The sequence below is a fragment of the Onychostruthus taczanowskii genome, unplaced genomic scaffold, assembly GCF_017590055.1.
Source record: "Onychostruthus taczanowskii isolate IOZ18803 unplaced genomic scaffold, ASM1759005v1 scaffold86, whole genome shotgun sequence".
In the NCBI taxonomy this organism is placed as follows: Eukaryota; Metazoa; Chordata; class Aves; order Passeriformes; family Passeridae; genus Onychostruthus; species Onychostruthus taczanowskii.
This window is the reverse complement of record NW_024506552.1, coordinates 2,774,414-2,793,434: the sequence shown is the minus strand read 5'-3', so window position 1 is coordinate 2,793,434 and position 19,021 is coordinate 2,774,414. Positions and strand designations below refer to the sequence as shown.

The 19,021-nt window shown below is 42.7% G+C and overlaps 1 protein-coding gene across 4 annotated transcripts in view; it reads right to left on the bottom strand.

Moving 5' to 3' along the window:
• The window catches only part of CASTOR2 (cytosolic arginine sensor for mTORC1 subunit 2), a 124,691-nt gene that overhangs the window by 44,290 nt on the left and 61,380 nt on the right, over positions 1 to 19,021 (bottom strand). The window lies entirely within an intron of this gene.

The window sequence follows — 19,021 nt, the reverse complement described above, 5'->3', positions numbered from 1 at the left end:
AGATTAGTCTGTATGAAAGAAAATGGGCAAGCAGCGCTCATCTAAACTCTGCCAAAGCCGTAACCACTGAAAGGTGCAAAAGCCCTGCAGCAGGAGGGCCAGGACAGGGGCCCTGATGGAGCCAGGCTGGCCAGCGCTGGCCCCAGTGGGAGCCCATGAACCAACCACTGCTCGGCTGGGAGCAGGCAGCACTCACTCCTCTGTTCCAGCAGAGCCACCACTTCCCTCCCTGACAGTGGCAGTGGGGCTCCAATCCCCCAGTCACTGCTGCAGCTTCTCCAGACCCTCGAGCAGAACAAAGCACAGCCCAATTGTTGAGCCAGAAGCACCGCTGTGGCTTGGCTTCTACCTGCCCACCCTGCAGGACATACCAGATGGGGAAAAGAAAACCCTGCAGAGGAAGATGAGGTGCTAATTATTAAAAAAAACCAAACCAAAAAAAAAAAAAAACAACAAAAACACCAAAAATCAAACAGAAATGCAAAATCAAGATGTTCAGTATGCCTCACCAACTGAGAGTGGGTTGATAAAATAGGCAGTTTGGTTTTAAATGCTTGCACGATCTAAGTTTTTAATCAAAGTTTTTACTGATCACTTGCACCAAATGGAGCAGAAACAGCCATACTCCAAAGGGCCCTGCACTTGTTTCCAAGAGGTGCTTCTTGCCTCCATGAGTTTACATTTCCATCTAATCCAGAGAGACCATGGATATAAGCAAAAATACTTTCTGCCTGCTCTCAGAGCATGAGAAGCAAAATAGAGCAAAGAAGATAAGTAGAAACAAGAATAGTTTAAATTCATTTCTGCAGACATAATCCAAGAAGTGTGAAGTGGAACTTCACTGTACATTGCAGGCAATCAAAAGCAAAAGTCAGTCCCATGACAGGGCTTAGCAGAAACACAGCACAGACTCTTAAGTAAAGAAATAAAACAGACATCTTCAGAATAAACACACGTTCTGCAAGAATTGACTGAGAGCGATGATGGATGTCCCAGAGAAGGAGGCTCTAAGTGATGCAGACTAACATCCTGCTCCCCAGCTTTACCCTCTCCTTCCGAGCTGGTCAGTCCATGGGCAGACAGGCACACAGCCCGTCAGGGACTGAACCGGCTCATGCCTTCAACATTGTTACAAAGGCGTTTTGCCCACTATAGCAAAAACTATATAAAAACTGTATAGAGATGCTACAACCACAGAAGCCTCCTTGAAGATGCCTGACTGGAACTTCGAACTGTAAATTAAGCTGCCTAGATAAGATAAAGGGGACACTATTGTTCAATCAGCTCAGGTCTAGGGAGAAACAAACAAGGCTGAGGGAAAGGAATGCATCCACAAGAAAGCCAAACCCAGCAGCTGCAATGAGTAATCATCTCTGGCTGGGTTTAGGGAGCCCACAGAAGCCAGGTTCATACATCCTCCTCATGAAATGGGGTGGGGAGAAGGAGGTTTTGAGTGCGTGGTGTAACTTCTGGTCAGAGGCACTGAACTCCCATCCTCCCTTACACAAACTGGCCCAGCTGTGGGACCCCCAACCCCACAGGCCACATCCATGGGACATTCAAGTGAGAGGCAGATGAGGGGGTGTCATAATCGATCAAAGACCCCCCAGAGCAGACTCATTCCTGAGGCTTTGCACCACAGGACTGCACGTGATGCAAAATGATCCAACAGATCCAGAGTCTGCCACGAGAGCCTGGCCCCTGCCCTGGGGGATGTGCTGGGGCATTCCCACTTGACCTGAATATACATGACTCCATCAGATTTTGTGCTTTTTGGGGGACCTTCACCACCAAGATGACCAGCTGGAGCAGATCAATGGAACATCACTGGGATCCATGGAATGGTGATATTTTCTTCATTCTGTTCTCTTTCTGTCCATCCACGTCTTTTCTATTTCTTTCTCTTCCTTTTCTCTCTTTTCTTCTCTCTCTTATATTTAAAGCCCTTTATTCAATTTAATATTAAATAAAAATACTACTGACCTTGGCATATGGTCTTGTTTGCACCTTAATTCGGGGAGATGCATTTCTAATAACTTTAAAACTGGATTATGACACAGCCTCAGCAGCAACCTCACACCTCAGCATGCCTTCAGCTTACACTCTTGCCTTCAGGCTGTCCTCGCCAACTCTGTTCCCAAAGTGCTGCCTTGACACAGCTAACCTCTAATTTGTAAGAATTAGACCTCCAAAGCTTGGGTCCTAGAAATCAAAGGATGGATAACTTTTTGAGCTCTGCTGTGCCCCACTGTTGTTGTGAAATGCCATGAGACAGCACTGTATGAAAGAAAGCATAGAAGAGAAGCATCTCTCAGAACAATGCCATTGTGTTTGTACTGGACTCGTATGACCTCTTCCTTAGAGTAAACAAATCTAGACCTCTGAACCAGACACAGTTAGAGATGACTCTCCACTCCCAGAACCCCACAACCGATCCTAAAGATGAAAGAGAGCAAGGAAACACTAGAGATGGCGTTGTTGCAGCACAATCTCTCCCAAGTGTGGCATAGATGGTCCTTCAAACATGTAAAAGCAATCTGCACTTGAGTTAATAATCAATAAACTACTTATTTGTTTATTAAGCTTTTATAACTTCCCTATACATGTGCCCTTGGTGAAAAGGGTGATGCTTCTCAGTATAGCTGGACATTACTGTACATTTTCTCCATAGGGTCAGTTTACTGCAGATCCCATGACAGGAATTTAGAAGCTATTACCTATGCTTGGAAAGCAATACATTCATCATCAGTCAGGGATCATGCTCCACAGTACTGGTCAGTCCCCAGTGGGAACAGCTCATCCTGCAACGCTGCAAACCAAGGGAAGTACTAATGCATGTGCCCCAGCCCCTCAATGAAGGTTAAAGACCCATTTAGCACCTGATGCTGAAAATGGTGGTTCCTTGCTGACAACTCACAAATCATCATCCTGCAGCCTGCTTTTCTCAACCACTTTGGCACGGTAACTAAGGATTTATTTTACACATGAAAATGTTTAAAGTGGTGCAATATTGAGTGCTCTGCAGGTGGGAGGCTGCCAAACAGAGGTTGTCACAGGCAGGGACACAATCCAATATATCATGAAACCAGTATTTCTATTCCTGCCATTTGCTTTATTTAGTCTCCAGCTTCCCACAGTGGGAAGGACAGGGCCGTCTGCAGCCCCAGCCACATTCACCACTCAGCCAGGTGCCACCCCAGTGCCAGAGCTCTGGGCACTGTAACAGAGCTCAAAGCAGCAGCCTGTAATGATGCAACTGAATGCTTCATGAGGCACATACAAGAGGAGGTAAATTAGCCCAGGCAAACTGAGTTTTTTAATAACCACAGGCACTTTTAGTAATAGTTAAACAAAATGCTCAGAAACAAAACCAGTACAACTACCATCTTGGGCACTGAAAGCTGCTGAAAAACTGCAATTGTATCAGAGCTTCATGGCCTGCTGCACACGCTGCTGCTTTAGAGCAGCCCATCCTCCTCCCACAGGCACTGAAGCTGTAGCTGGCCTTTCCCACTGCCCTGAGCTGATTTGAATGAAAGAACCGCTTGTTGTCTGACAGGTACTTGCTGCCTTGAGTGTCCTCCTGGGCAGTTCAAGGAGCAAGTGCTCTAGGTGGCTACTTTCTGCTTGCCCACAAACCCAACACCCACCAGCCTGTTCCTCTTTCCCTCCTTCCACCTCTCCACTCCAGTCACCCTCTACGACAGCTCGAACTGCATCATCTCCTCCTATTCTCCTTGTTGCTATGTCCATATTTACTCTTTTTTTCTTTTCTCTTCCCCACTGATCCTGTACTCTGTATTCCCTGACACTGGATCTATGCCCTCACCTCCCAGCTCATCTGTATCTCCATCACTGCAGATCTCACAGATTTGTCCCCTACAATCTCAGAATAACTATTTATACCTTTCTTCTGCTTCTTCCTCTGAAGAGGTAGGGTAACACCAGGGTCAGAAACCTCCCCTGCTCCTGAACACCCCCAAGGATCTCTGCTTCCAACTGCACCACTGAGGCCTCCTCCAAAACCAGGGGTACAGCATTCTCTGCCAGCATGAGGTGCACTACAGACTGGATGTCACTCCTGACACTGGCTGAAAAACTCTAGGGTACACAAACCTCCACCTGGGCTGAATGATTTAATGAGGTGAAAGTACCTTCTCATGCAAAGACACCTCTACTGCCAAGGCATGAGAGGACTAGAGCTCTTAAAAAAATCAGTTGTCAGTATTTTGCAGTATTTCCTTCCAAGCTACTCCCGAGAATGCCTTAAACAAAATAAAAAATACTTGAAGAAAGTGATGACATAACCTCCTCCCAGGTTACCGAATTTCACAGAGATTTAGTCAGACCATGGGCATTTTACTGGCAAAGCTACCAGAAAGCTGAACTGTCAGCCCCACCTAGAGCAAGTGTTAAACTTTTGCTGACACAGTTCATTATCTTGCAAAACAAATTGTCCCAAGTGAACTGTGACAATAATGTGTGTGATTCTCCAGTCGTTCAGGCTATTAAAGTGTAAGATGTATTAGAAGTAAGGGTAGAAAATAGCCTTTGCAAAATATTTTTCAGACCATTAGTTGACAGAATTTTCTACACAATTTCACTCTCTCATTTCTGAGTACAAGTGCCTTCTCCTTATTAAGTGCTTCCCAACCTGCTAAGCATGATGTGTTTTCAGTGGTTGCACTACTCATGCAAAGTGTATCAGTGACTCCAGCTCTTACTCCACTATTTCACACAGCTGGAGAAGATCAGGTGAAATTAGGCCTATATTGACAAGCAGCTGCCTTAATTCACTCACTCCAAAGGAAAAAAAAGGCCAAATCAGTCTTACTCTCTAATCTATGAGTAGCCAAAATGTTAGAATTGAAGAAAGAAGCTGGGAGAAAATGAACAGATTATCGCATATCTGTCCACTGTAGAAATTATATTAATGTCACTATTCAGCAACTGAACTTAGCCACACACAGATCAGTAATGAAGCCCTTTTCTGTATGGGGAATTGGTCACATTAAGCTTCTCTGCCTTCTGCTCATCTTAGCAATAAGGACCTTCTGCATTTTTGTTCAAACCTTTCTTGCCACCCAGAGAACCTTTGAGCTGCAACAGCTGCTTGGAAAAAAAGTACTTGGTAAACACACAAAAGCCTTTCAGATTTTTGCTTCCTGGACCACATGACTATCATTCTTTATCCTGTGGCAGAGGCTAGGAGACCTAGTCCTGGAGTTGCCTTGAGCTCACTGCAGGAAAAAACAAAAGAAACAGAAAAATTCAAACGCACATAAAGCAGCAGATTAAAAGTGTATTTAACTCTTTTCCTTTACCCAATTTTCCACTGAGTGCCTTCAAAGCATCACCTTTCCATTTTCAAACAAGGAAGCACCCTATGCCAGGGGCCCAACTAATCAAAACTGACAACAAAGTGTCCCAGTCTAGAAGAGTCCACCAAAAGCCTACTGAAGTCAAGCACAGGAATCCCTATAGAACAGGCTGTTTTTTTCCCCTAGTAAATTTCCCTCCAGAAACTTCTCAGCTGAAGTGACTTTTTAAAGCAGCTGGGTAAGGACTGAGAGTTAGTGACAAACACCATCTGAAACACTGCAGTGCTCTGCAAGGAGTACCCCAGCACTGCCTTGTGTCCTGTACAGAAGAGCCCTGCTCCAAACCCGGTGTTCTGCACTGCCAACAGAACATCAGTGCTCTTTGTCACAGAACCCAAGTGGCACCAAGCCACCCAAGGAGACTCCTGCGTGGAGAAGACATCTGCTCATGCCATCCTCTTCCCCTGTGAAGAGCCAGCCTCATCCAACTGCCCTGCCTTTCCTCACTTCTGTGGGGCAGGACAGGAAGGGGCCCTCATCTTTTGGATACTGAAGTCATGTTTAGCACACAAGGGGCTTGCTAAAACCCAGCTCAGTACACTTAAAATTAAGAAGGTGCAAATGACTTAAAGATGCAGCCATCACTCCACAAAGAGCTATTAAACCTCCTGTTCTCAAGAGCATTTTCCTTTGGGGTTGGTGAAGTACACTCTGCAGTTCCTTTGAACTTCATGTTTATGAGATACACAAACTGCACTTTTGAAAGCAAACTGGTTTCAGTTTGTGGTTTCCTTTCATCCAAATGGGTGGTAATCTGAGACAATCTGAGAAGCTTTCACAGATTGTCCTTAATTCTTGGATACATAAATACATTTTCTTGTAGAGAAAGGTACATACAAGCCACTAAAACCAGGCACATTGTGGCATGTTGGGAGCACTCATCTAGGTCAAGAATTTGTTGATACAAATTCTAAAAATGAATTTTGGGGAAAAAAAAAAAATCTATCTGCTATATTTAGAGCATGGAAAACCATGGTAAACATCCATCAGAGCAGGCACTCCTGTCTGCTGCAAAGAGCACACAGCTTAAGAGGCTACTTTATTTTTGTTCACTGGCTAAAATGCAAGAACAGGCATCCAACAGAGGTTTAGCCACGTGATGGTCCGCATAAATTCTCATCCCACTCCTCCAAAAGCTCAATTCTAACTTTTTAAAAGAAACAAAATAAAACACCTAATTCACTAAACCTAAAACCTGAGGATTTCAGCAGTACAACAACAGTACTCAGAAGGTCAGGACACAACCTGTCATCAAGCTGCTGAGGATTCCTGCTCTACAAGGCTTGCCTCTTTCGGGTGTCAGGGCCCACGTGTGAGCTGCTTTTTTAACTTGCCAGCTACAGAAAAACTTGGTTTAGTCCTGGCAGTGAAAAATCCAATATATTTTATAGTGAAATATATTATATAGTGAAAATCCAATATATTTTTCAGTTGTAAGCTAGAGTTTAAGGACAGATTTCTGAAAAAGAAGAGCTAAAAATGCTTTCTCTTAAATATCTTCTCTATCCCTGAATAAATATATACAAATATAGGTATATACACTAACATACATAGGCTTTATATATATATATACACATATATATACACACACACACACATATATATTTAAATTGGCAACTCCTAAGTATACAAGTTCAGCTCAAAGCGTTTCAGTAAATAAACATGTTAACCAAGCCCAGGGAAGCAGAAGAAAACAACTGTGAAATAAATACCTCGCAGATACAGTTACTTCAGCAGGGCTCCAGAGGTTGACAGTTACTGAGTGCTTGCATTCTGCTCAGCAAAGTGAAAGACACAGAGATGAAGAAATCAGGTTTCTGGGGACCCTCCAAGGGCTTTGCAGCCACAATGCCAGTGCTGCTGACACTGCCAGTCCTTGAGAAGTCACCGCTCACATTTTATCAACCTCTTCAATTTAATGTGCTCCAAAACCAACGCAAACAATACATGCAGACTGTGACTGTGAAGATACAGTTCTTTCCAACTGTAAAAATTCGATAAATGTGGATGTGGGGAAGTTGGAACTGAAGAGGGATTGGTAAATCTTGTAAAATACACATGAGAATGTTTTGGTAGAACACAGTGATAGAAATTCCAGAGAGCGCAAACCCAAAAGAAAAATGGACAAGCAAAACTGGAAACATGTTTACCACTATGCCTTGATGGTGATGGTCTGCAGAAATCTTGGAGAAGCATTTTGAAGGAATATAAACCTGAGTTTTAACGCTACTCTGAAGGAAGCTAATTCCATCTCTGAAGAAGCACGTTGCATCTTACACCTAACTTTGATTCTCATAAGTACATTCATAGAGAGAGGGGGGAAAGACAGAGGGAGGTAACAACCCAAACATATTGTAATTATTTCAATTTGTCTTGTGGGGATGAAGTGTTCTTATTTTAGGATTTTATTCTTCTCTACCATGAGAAAATCTACTGGATATTTTCTGTTAAGTGCACTATAGCTGTAATACAGCAGTCACAGATAGGATTTTAGGGGAAGATATATTGTGAAACAGCTCATCAAAAGGCAAAATTTGTCTTAGAAAGTTATGATCTTCTACTGGACTTTTAAGAAAAATAACAATAAGCAGTCAGCTCTCCATGGAGGAACATTTGCAGGATAACCTGGCACAAGCTTTGTTATTTTGCATTTTTCTTATGGCTCTGTTTATCCTCTTTGCTAAGAGTCCTGAAGACACTGTGGATGGTTCTTTGAGAAACAAGCTGATGCTCAAAGATTCTAAAGAACTGTTGGGAGGAGAACTGAGTCAGACCACAGACATCATCATGCTACAGTGCAAACAGGCAACACATGAAACCCCATATAATTATCAGAGTGCTGACAGAGGATGTCATGGAGACCAAAATAATGAAGAGGCTTCATAAGGGGTTAGACAACTCTGTGGTGGATTGGTATACTGATAGCTATTAAATATAGTAATACAGATTCAATCTGTAATTTAGGAATCCCTCAGTTATTGACTGGTAGGAAACTGTAGTGGGGAAAGAAGAATAAAAACTTCCTGCTCATCTCCTATCCCTGCTGATCTCACACAGAGGACACACTGCTCATATAGCCACAAGTCAATCTGAGCCAACACCCACAGCTCTTTCGAAGAGACCAGCATCTCAGAAGAACTGGGTCAGGCCAGATTATTACAGAGAATAATTTTTCACTGTTATTTACACTGCAGTTGATGGAGTAATCTCTCTTTCATTGTATTATGGTATCTGAGCAGGATCAGGCACCTAAAAGCAAATGGCTAAAGAGAATCCAAACAGAAACCTTCCAAAGAGCCCCTGGTCAGTGATACAGGACATGATATAAATAGTGCTCAGCTGAAAGGCAGGGATAAACTCTGTAGGTCAGCAAACCCCTAATTAAAGTTGCAAAACTTTTAAGTAGGCATTTGATTTATTAGAGGTACAATTCTGTGTCATGGTTATATGAGGAGGATCTTAAACAATGAACTTAAAAGTTCTGCAGTGGTAAGAAGTGGTATGGGAATTGTCAGAGCTGTGAGCTCTGGAAAACAATTAAAATAGGGAGCAACACAGCAGAACAAAATTACCTATTTTCTTTTAGATTCAAGATTTCAATGGATGTCTAAGAATTAAAGGAGGTGACAGACCTGCCAACAGCCTCTTTTTGCTGTCACAGGAGGGAGTTTAGAGATCATCAGTTTGCACAGCCCAAAGCATAAACCTCCCACAAGCAGAAATCATGTCAGGATCTAATTAAGATAACTTGATGCTAACACCCTTTCTAAACTGAATAAATGATTTTGAAGAATAGTTGACTTGTATGTTTATCACTGCCTGATTTTGTACTAAGTGCATGAGCCACTAAACCTACACCTGGGCAGCTAGGCAGTGTAATACAATGCCCAAGAAGCTACAGCCCTCAGCTACAGGTAAATCTCACTTGCTTTCCTCACCCTGGAATGCTCTGTAGCCTCAGCTACGCAAGTCATGTTACTCCTGCTGTGCTGATACAACATATTTCTGGAAGGTGGTTCCAGCTGAAAGGCAGATTTACTGATGACACAGTCCAAAACAATGAGAGGTGTTTGAAGAGTAGGGACAGAGGAGAGGCCATGCCTTTAGCATTTTTCACTGGGGATCACAAGAGAGACATAGCTCTGCCAAAGGAAGCTGGAAGTCCACCTTGCTCAACTTTCTCATCTCCAAGCTGCATACAAAACATCAGTGTCATGGTCAAAATAAAACATTCTACCATTTTAGGCACATTGCCTAATTAGAAACCATTGTTATCTGAGAACACTGTTTTTGCAGCTGTCAGGAAATTAAATAACCCAAGGGTAACTTGGAATTAAATAAAGCTGTACAAACACATAGCCCAGCTCTGAAATCCTGACTCTGACAAGCATCCCCTCTGCTTTCCAAGGGACTCAACATTTAACTAGGGCATGAAACTATCACTTTCAATCAGGCCATAGGATAACAAACACTGGTCCTTCTTGAGGGGCTGATGCTGATCTTGCAAATCCATATATCACAAGATATACACTAAAGCTATCCACTAAACAAGATATCCATATATCCAAGATATAAACAAGTTATCTACTAAAAGCAGCAGCACCTCCTGAGGAAAGAGCTGCACTACAAGTGTCTACTAAGACAGCAACCAAGGACTGACAAAACGAAATGCTTATACAGAAATCCCTGCTTTCATCTCATTTCAATTACTTCTCTTACGATCCTTGTAACTTGAAACTTTGTCAGCAATCTAAAAGCTAAGCTGATTATACTTTTACACTGATTTTTAAAGAATTAAACAAAAAGGAGAAGCGCATCTCCAGTGAGACTGGCGCAGTCTGTGAAATGCACAAAAGTGCACACCTGGGAAAATTTGTTTCTGGTGGCCTCCTTTCTGAGCTTTCCACTTGTAATTTCTGTTGCAAGAAACAAAAAACTCAGACTAATATCAAAGTCTGAGTTTAAGAGAAAGAGACAAAGTTCTTGCTAGGCCAGACACTGACCCAGCAATAAAAGGTATTGCACAGGAAAGTCAAGTCTATAAACAAAAGCTGTTATAATGTGTCAACACAACTCCCACCCAGCCATGGACACAGGGGGATGACAGACTCCCTAAAGATGACCTGGAGGATCATGAGGAAATGACAGTTTTACAGCAGTGTCTCAGAATAGATATTCAGGTCATTGCAATACAGCGGTAAATAAAGTTTGATTTTGATGTGCAGATAAGTAGATGTCAGTTTGGGCTTCCAGCTGAGGCAAAATCTGATTTGTCCCACAAAGTATGTATGTGACCTGAAATGAGTTATTTGGTCTTCTTTTTATCAGTTTCCTCGTATGTGGGAGAAAATAATTCTTACCTCACAGAGGTCTCATAAGAGAGGAAGTATGAATACACTCCACAAACAAAGCATCGTTATTATGTTTGGCTAAAAATGTGGAACATGGTAAGGCAGATTCCAAAAATAATCACTATGTGCACTCTCACTGGAGAGCTGGGTTGGGAATACAAATCCAGGTTAGGCTCTGGTCAGTTTTCAGGAAATCAGGCTGCTCTCTTTCTTCCTCTTCACAGGATAGCACACCACTAATAACAAGCAAACCTGGAAAATTAAAACCAGATTCAATCTCCAAAAGCTGACATTTGCTCTTGAGAATGAAGAAGGGAGCAAAGATTGGCTTTTTTTTCTTTACTGACAAGCAACAAGATTAAAAGTTTGACTCAAGATGTGTTCAGAGCACGGCTGTGGGTGCATTTGTCCTGTGCAGGATTCTTTCCTGAGTGCCATCTCTGTGCTATGATCAAGAGCTGGGTCCTTCCCAGCCTGTCAACCATGGCTTTTTGCTCCCAGCCAGGAAAGCATTGCCATGGCAGCCTCTGCTCTCACCCTGCTTCACGAGCAAAGGGGATCCACAGCCCAGAAGAAGTGAGGATTTTGTCTCTGACAGTCCAGTAACAGGAACTGCAGAAATCAGCAGATTTCCCACTTCCTGACAAAACTTTCCCGTGTTTCAAAAACTCCTGGCAAAGGCTTTGCTCACAGACTGCAAGCCAGGGGTGGAGAGGACCTAGCCCGGACACAAAGTCAAAGGTAATGTTGCCAGCTCTGGTTACTGCCAGCAAGGGGACACAGGTAGCACATTCCACTGAAAAGCCACACCCACAGAAATAAAAGAATATCAAAAGAAGAACCAATGCAGCTGGATTCACAATGCAGCTGGATTCACATTTACAATTCCTTCTGCATTTTCAAACAAAGTAGCAAAAAAAAATTTTTTTTTTTTTTTTTTTTTTTTTTTAGAAAAGACAGTATTTCAGACAAGATTTCACTGGACTGACAGCATAAAGCAAATAATTACATTTAAAACAAGACTTGAAGATGGAGCCACTAAATTCCTAACTGTATGACTGTAACCTTGATGTTGTGAAGCTGAATCCTGTGCAAGAATAAGAGCTAAAATATGAGATTTCTAAAAGATTATGTAACTTTTCCCATAAGGGTATTTTTTCCCACCATAATCTCCAATCTGTTCCACTACAGACCTGATTTGCTCCTTAGGCTGCAAGTGCACCCATTGTAAAAGGGAATCCTGAGGGACAGAAACTCTCTCAGTTATTATTACTTACAATGGCCTTTGTCTTTTACATTATCAAAGCATTTCACATGTTTACTAATTAATCTTTACAAGACCTATTAGGAGGTGATTTAATTGGATTATCCCTGTTTCTAGATGAGGAAACTGAGACACAATGAGAGACTTGTCCAAGGTGAAACAGAAAAGCCTGCAGCAGACCTATGAACTTCACCATAGTGCTCTGTGCCTCCACCTTGTGATTGCAACAGCAAAGCTGCTCCCTTGAGAAAGGCTTACGTGCCCTTGGAGAAGTCCTTCCACAAAACCTAGACTGTGACTGTCAGTCCAAAAGCCTGAAGAAGACCATGGTTGGCCAGTGTGTCACCATCAGCTTAATACTGCATCAAAAAACAAACATCCCCTCTTTGTTTCAACTGCACAAGAATTAGCTCAAAGCATCAAGCAAATTCTCTTCAAAAGAGAACTGCTAGTTTGCACATGCATCAGTCTGCATTTCTAGAGTCAGACAGAAGGATTTCAACTGATTCTAGTGAAAACCAAACAACTAGACATATTGCACCAGGATTATGAGTTACCCTTGATCCATCATTAGTTCTGGAGTTGTACCTGAAACGCTGGAAAACACTGATCACTGGCACCAGGAGAAAATAAAGTTGATGAAGCTTTTTGACACAAAACCTGCAACCTCTGCCTGAGAGTCTCTGTCTAGGTACAGACAGGATTTAAGTTTGTTTGGTTTTCCAATCTCACTTGATCAGGAGAATCTTCCAAGCCTGTGAGGAACAGGAATTTTCTCACCCTGATGAATGACTGCTGATCCTTGGGAAACCTGAGGCATCTCCTGCACTCATGAGATCATCTGGCAAACCCACTCAGAGACCAACTCTGTGGAGTGCTGCACACTGGAATTTTGCAATGATTACCACAAAAGAGATGTTTTCTCTGTTTGCAGATAATGACAGACTGTTTTTTTCCACAGGTTCCTGAGGATTCCATTTCTAGAGGCCATAGCATTTATGAGATGCCAAGGTGGAGGAAATCCACTTCCTTGTCCAGGTCGTGACCTTGAGAAAAGTATGGTTTAAATGTAAAGTAGATTCACAGCTAGCAAAGACTGGGAACTGATGGTTGAGTGTTTTCAGCCATGGGAAAAAGCTGTTCAATTCTGCTGCTTGTACCACTGATTTTTCAGCTTTCCTTGTGCTTCACTTCTCAGCATATAACAGGGGGCAATAGCACTTACCCATCTCTCACAAAGTGCTCCATATAAAATTCACTTAAAAAGTAGAGAAAAATGAGGAATCACATTCTTACCAGCAATTACAATATATAAAGGCTTCAAAAGGTCTTAGAGTATGTGTTCAGCCTTGGCCCTTCCTTGCACATTTAGCACCCTGGCATGTCTCCTCATAGCTGGCAGACAATAGCCAGCTCCAGCACAAACAAGGCAAGCCACCCTCTCCTCTTCAGTCCACCCTTCAGACAAAAACAGAAATGCACCAGTGGAGGAACAAGCAGATGGTCAAATGCTCTCTAGTGAAAATAAAAAAAAGGAGGGCTGCTACTTTTCTGTTGAGCTGCATCCTGATCTTAGAGAACAACCTAAATTTCAATTAATTGTTCCATTGTTTCAGTCAGAAAAGCTTTGTAGGTCCTGCATTTACGGGAAGAGTTGATAAAAATGAGCCCTGGTATCTATCTGCTCATTTATCTTGGACTTAGGAAAGTACCAGGAAGCAGCCAAGATGTAATAAATTTAAAGGAAGAAATCATGGCCAGTCAAGTGGTTCAGGAAGAGAAGTCTTGGCTTTCTCACCACAGGCTGTGAAACAAAAATAGATATCAATACACACCCATCTGCTGGAGGAAACAGCGAAAAATATGTATTATTTATGCAGTACTTCTTTAAATAGGAGTGAGCAGAGAAACTGAACCAAAAGACTTTATGTGTCAGGTTACAAACATAAGGAATAATATATGCTGTCAAAATTTGCAAACCCACTCACATACGAGCTCTAAGAAGTGCTCCTTTCCCCATGTGACGCAACGCAGACCTTGGAATATTATATATTTCTCATTTTCCTCCCTTCCCCCAAAAACTTTAACCACCAAACCCTACTGCCTCTTAGGAGAGGGCAGAAATCCCGCATAATCACAGACTCCAAAATGTTTATTGATCTATATCAGCAGAGATGCATTGCAGGAAAAGCCTCCCCAACCAAGCACATATTTCTAATAAGGCAATAGTCAAATCCCCACATTTTAATTTGAATTTAGGTCATTAATATCACATTACTTAAAAACCTAAAAACCCTAGACAAAGCATAGTCTAGCCAATACAGAGATCAGAAGAGAGTGATTGTACAAGTGTTTCGTAGAGAAAAACACGTTCTGCCTAGCAACCACAGGCACTCCTGGCCGTCTGGGGGAGGAATCTAACACTATAAATGTCAGCAAGCAACTTATGCCACTGTGCCTCAGATACAAAGGCCTAGTCACTGGGCAATCAAAAATTAAATAAAAAATAGTTATTGAAGGAATATTCAGAAAACCAGATGCAATTATTAGCTTGCTTCCCTCTTAAATAAAGATTGCTCTTAGCTAGATGGGCTCTGTGCTTGGACTTATTTATAAACTGTTTTTTCATCCAGTTTATATACAGGAAAAGAGAGAGGACACTGAAAGCAATTTACCATTTTGATGTTATTGAAATAGGAACTCAGTGTGGTACTAAAGTATATGATGGTCCTGAATCCAAGATCAGACAGGGTTGTCTGACGATGATGGTTATCAAAACAAAGCACTGACAGCAAGATGTTTTTTTCATTTTTATCCTTTTCTTATTAGAATGAGATTTTTTCTGCCACTATAACTAGCTGAGTTAGTTCAAATAGTTCCATTATTTTTAATCTACTGGACAATTTATTATGAAGTATGAGCTGAGAATAAGAATTTCCTCCTAGAAACTGTGTCAGTGAATGGATTTCTGGCCTTAGAGAAGTTACCAGCCAGATTAGGCAGCCAAAGAAGGTTTAAGGAAGGACTGTCATGCCCATCTTGGAGATAAACCTCAGTGTGAGGAGACCAAGAGTCTTGCTCTGTGTTTGCACAGTAGATCTGCATCTCAGAACAATGTTGCTTCAGTACTGAAGTGAAACAGCTTTGGTTTGGAACCTCTCTGGTTCTGATCCAGAAGAGATCACCTAGGACGTAAGGTCTGCTGCCTACAGTAATCTACATGAAATGAGCTTGGGCAGTTCTAGGAGAAAGAAGACCAGAGTACATGCAGGTGATGTGTTTCCCTCACCCCAAATTTTCCTGAACCTAGAATATGCACATTTACCAATTTGAAAATCACAGTGATTCACTCCTCCCTTGACTCTAGCACTTGATTTCTTTTTCCCTTCTTCAGTATCTTCAAAGTTCACTGCATACATGGCTGATTGCATGCAAGGGACATCAACCAGGTGCCAAGGCTGGGAAGCCAGTAACCTCACCTTGAAAATGTTAGCAACACGTTGCTTTACAATAATCCATCTTCAGGACAGCTTCACCTGGGTGACAGACTGTCCCAGGCCCCACTTATGCAGATGTTCCCAGTGCATATAAACAGGGTTTCCAAGATGATGGCTACCTCCAGGTGTGAAGCCATGTGTTTCAATTCAGTGTGTAAAAGCTAAAACCTTTGATGAACAGAGACCACTGGAACCAGCACGCCCACAGGCTAGAAGGTCTGTTCATGCAGCTGCCCAGAGAGAGCGAGTGTGTCCTTGCTGCTCTCTGAAAAAGGAACAGACCATGCAGAGAACACAGGGCTGGGGCATATCTGCACAGGCACTAACAGCTCCTGCTTTCAGCCAAACTTTGGGGGAAAAAGCACACCAGCCAAACAAATATTCCTGTATTTCAGGGAGCAGCAGCCACTCCACCTTTCTGCCATGTGCTGGCTGTGCAGCAGGGGGATAAATGCCAGGACCATACATGGCTATCCAAGCACCCCACTACCTGAGATATTTGTCTTCATGCAGGAGGGTCCATGGTCAAACTTCTCCTCCTAGTTCATCTCTGTATCAGCCAGGAAAAGAGATTTCTGCGCACAGTTCCCTGGGTTATTTGCTGAATAAAATTCTTTCTCATTAGCAGGCCAAAGCCCAAGAAACAGCCACTGGAACAAACAAGGTTCTGTGCAAATATAATCCCCACCTCACCACCAGGGAATAAAAGCAAATAATTAGGCTGCAGCCATTCCCTTTCAGTATGATGAATGCTTAAGCAGGTTAAGCATTGCACTGTGCACATTTTCTGGGGAGAAAAAAGAATGACTGCTTTACCACCCCAACTTGCTGCTCGCGGTGGAACAAGCCTAGGGATTATTTTTTGACAAAGTAGTTAGGAATGATTACTGCATGTCAGTATGTTTCAAGTGTTAACCTCAAGGACTGATAAAAGTGCTGGTGTGTCTTCAGCCTGCTCTTTTCCCATCAGTGGTATTTGTGATGTGCAGGAGAAAGGGCCTGGCTATCATGGAAGATGCCAGCTAACAGAACCTTCTCATTGCTGCTGCAGCAGGAATTCATACATGCGCCTGAGAAAGAAAGGTTCTCATTTCCCACCCAGAAAAACCTATCCTTCAGAGACTTACATTGAGTTTGCTAAGCACTGCAAGAAAAAAAGTTACCTGAAAAGAAAAAGGAAGTCATTTACTGTTGGAATTGCTATCTGAACTGCTCATCAAAGGTGCAGATCTACCCTGTAATTCTTGAGCTGAATTTGGCACTTCACTACTCAGGACAAGAGGCAGCTGATGCACTCGAGGCAGACATAATTGGTGCTGTTTTGCAAGAAGGTGGGATGCTGCAACTCAGAGATTTTGATTCTGTTCAAGTCCATGTGCTGATTAGGGGCTATACAAAGTGAACTTTTTCTTACTGAGACATTTCTAGCTAGACTGTGACTTCTCCTGGACTTCTCCAGACTATGAAAAACTTACACCACACTGAATTGAGGAGCAGGGATGGAACAGCACGCAGGGCTAACCCTGAGATGAAGCTTTGGATGTGGTGTTGACAATTCATAAAGAAGAACATGGGCTGGACACAAACCCAAAGGATATGGGGGCTGTGACAGAAGAGTTAGCAGGATGTGATGTATACAGGTCTCACCAGCAGATCATCACTTAGAAGGCAAAGCACAGAAAAGGTGATGAAGCCAGCAGCCCTGTGACACTACTACTAGGTTGGGTTTTGCACCTGGCTTCCACACCATGCTGTAGCAGAGGATGGCCTTAGCATACTCCCTCCTTCCCATGCACTACCTGGAAGTTGATCTTGTCTCCTGCAAAGCCCTGCTTTAGAAGCCCAACTGCACACAGTGTATTTGAAAAAAAACCAGGTTGTTCTGTCCCCAAACCACAGCCACAGGAAGGTAGGTGGGCACTGTGACTTTCAGCACCAAGCTCAGGTGGCAGAGAGAGCCAAGGCAACGAGGACTGCTGCTTTGAATTGCAGCAGCACTGCCTGGTTCACAAGATAACCTGGGATGTGCAGCTTCTTTGGGACAGTGGTTGTGCCAGACCTGGGATTTGCTCTGAGCACAACCAATGGCACACAGTGCAACAGTCCCTCAGTATGGATGAGCCAGACCACTGCTTGAGCTCACCTTTGTTTCAAGTAGTATAACTTCCAGAGAGATAAACAGCAGTGTGGCTGCTGGAGACTCCAGGGGTGGTTCCAATTCAGCTTGTCACCAGTGACTGAATTGAAAAATCTGTGTCATGCCAGCTGGGCAGAGAAATGAGTGCCATGGATGTCAGTCACAGACACAGTGCTGGAGATGAGCAAGCCCCTGGAACATCCCACCTGCAGGTTCAGTGACACAGACTCCCTCCCAAGAATGAGAATCCCTGGGTTTCTTGCTGTGCCCCTTAAAAAATAATCCAGGAACTTTCTCCTTCTCCGTGAGCCTTCACTTAAAATGAAGCTGTTAGAGGGAGGCTCTGCATCCTACTGTCATGGCAAAAGCAAATTAGAATTGATTTTCCTCAGCTGCCACTGATAACAAAAAAGCTGATACTACCACTGGAAGTAAAATTCTTGTGCACAAGCCCCTTAAAAAATACAACATGGGACACTCTGGCAGCAGAACCCTCTGTCACCTCTTCTGGGATCAAAAGTACATGGCATAGACTTTCAATCAAACCTCAAAACTCCCAAATTATAAACAGATACAGCTGTGAAGATCCAGTCAACATTCTCAGCCTAGTGATTAATTTATTAAAGTCTTCAGGTACCAGTGTACTGGTCTAAAATGTATCTTGTTCTATCATGTTTGTGAGTATTCCTGAAGCAGAAAAGGGCCAGCTTCAGCAAGGTTACTGATCATAAAACTCTGTACTAAAGATGCTGTAGTTTCAAATTTTCTCCTGTAGTTTGTATATTACAAAACCATTGAATATTACAGTGTCACAAGAGGTAATTCCTATTCAGGAATGAAATACTCTTTTTTCATATTTTAATGAATTTTCTCTGACCTCAAAATGTGTAGACTTTTAATTCCAAACACAGAAAGAGTAACAGAACAAAAATAATAACAGCTGCCCAACACTTCCTCATTCCCTCAACTCAATAACACCGTTACAAACAAAACCTCCACACATGATAAAGGTTATTACAAACTATTTCCATTTACAAAGCCAAACCATTCTCTACATCAGCTCTTGCACAATGCCAAGAATCTGCAGCTCTCAAGCACATGCCAACCACCTTCTGTGACATATGACCAACTCCACCTTTGACCTCTTCAGTCACCCCAGGTAAAGATGGCACACTTAGTACAGGGAAAGCTGGGTGCAAGAAAGGGGGATAAATCACAGCTTACACAGATGTGCCAAAGGAGCCCAGTCACAACTCCACAGCATTGTGCAGGCTGTAGGGATGACACAAACAAGTGCTCCTTTCAAAGACAGGGGTTCACAGAAGCTGGAAATGCAAGATGTGGTATACTTATGGAGGCTTGGGGACACAGGCCAGCTCATTTTAATGCAA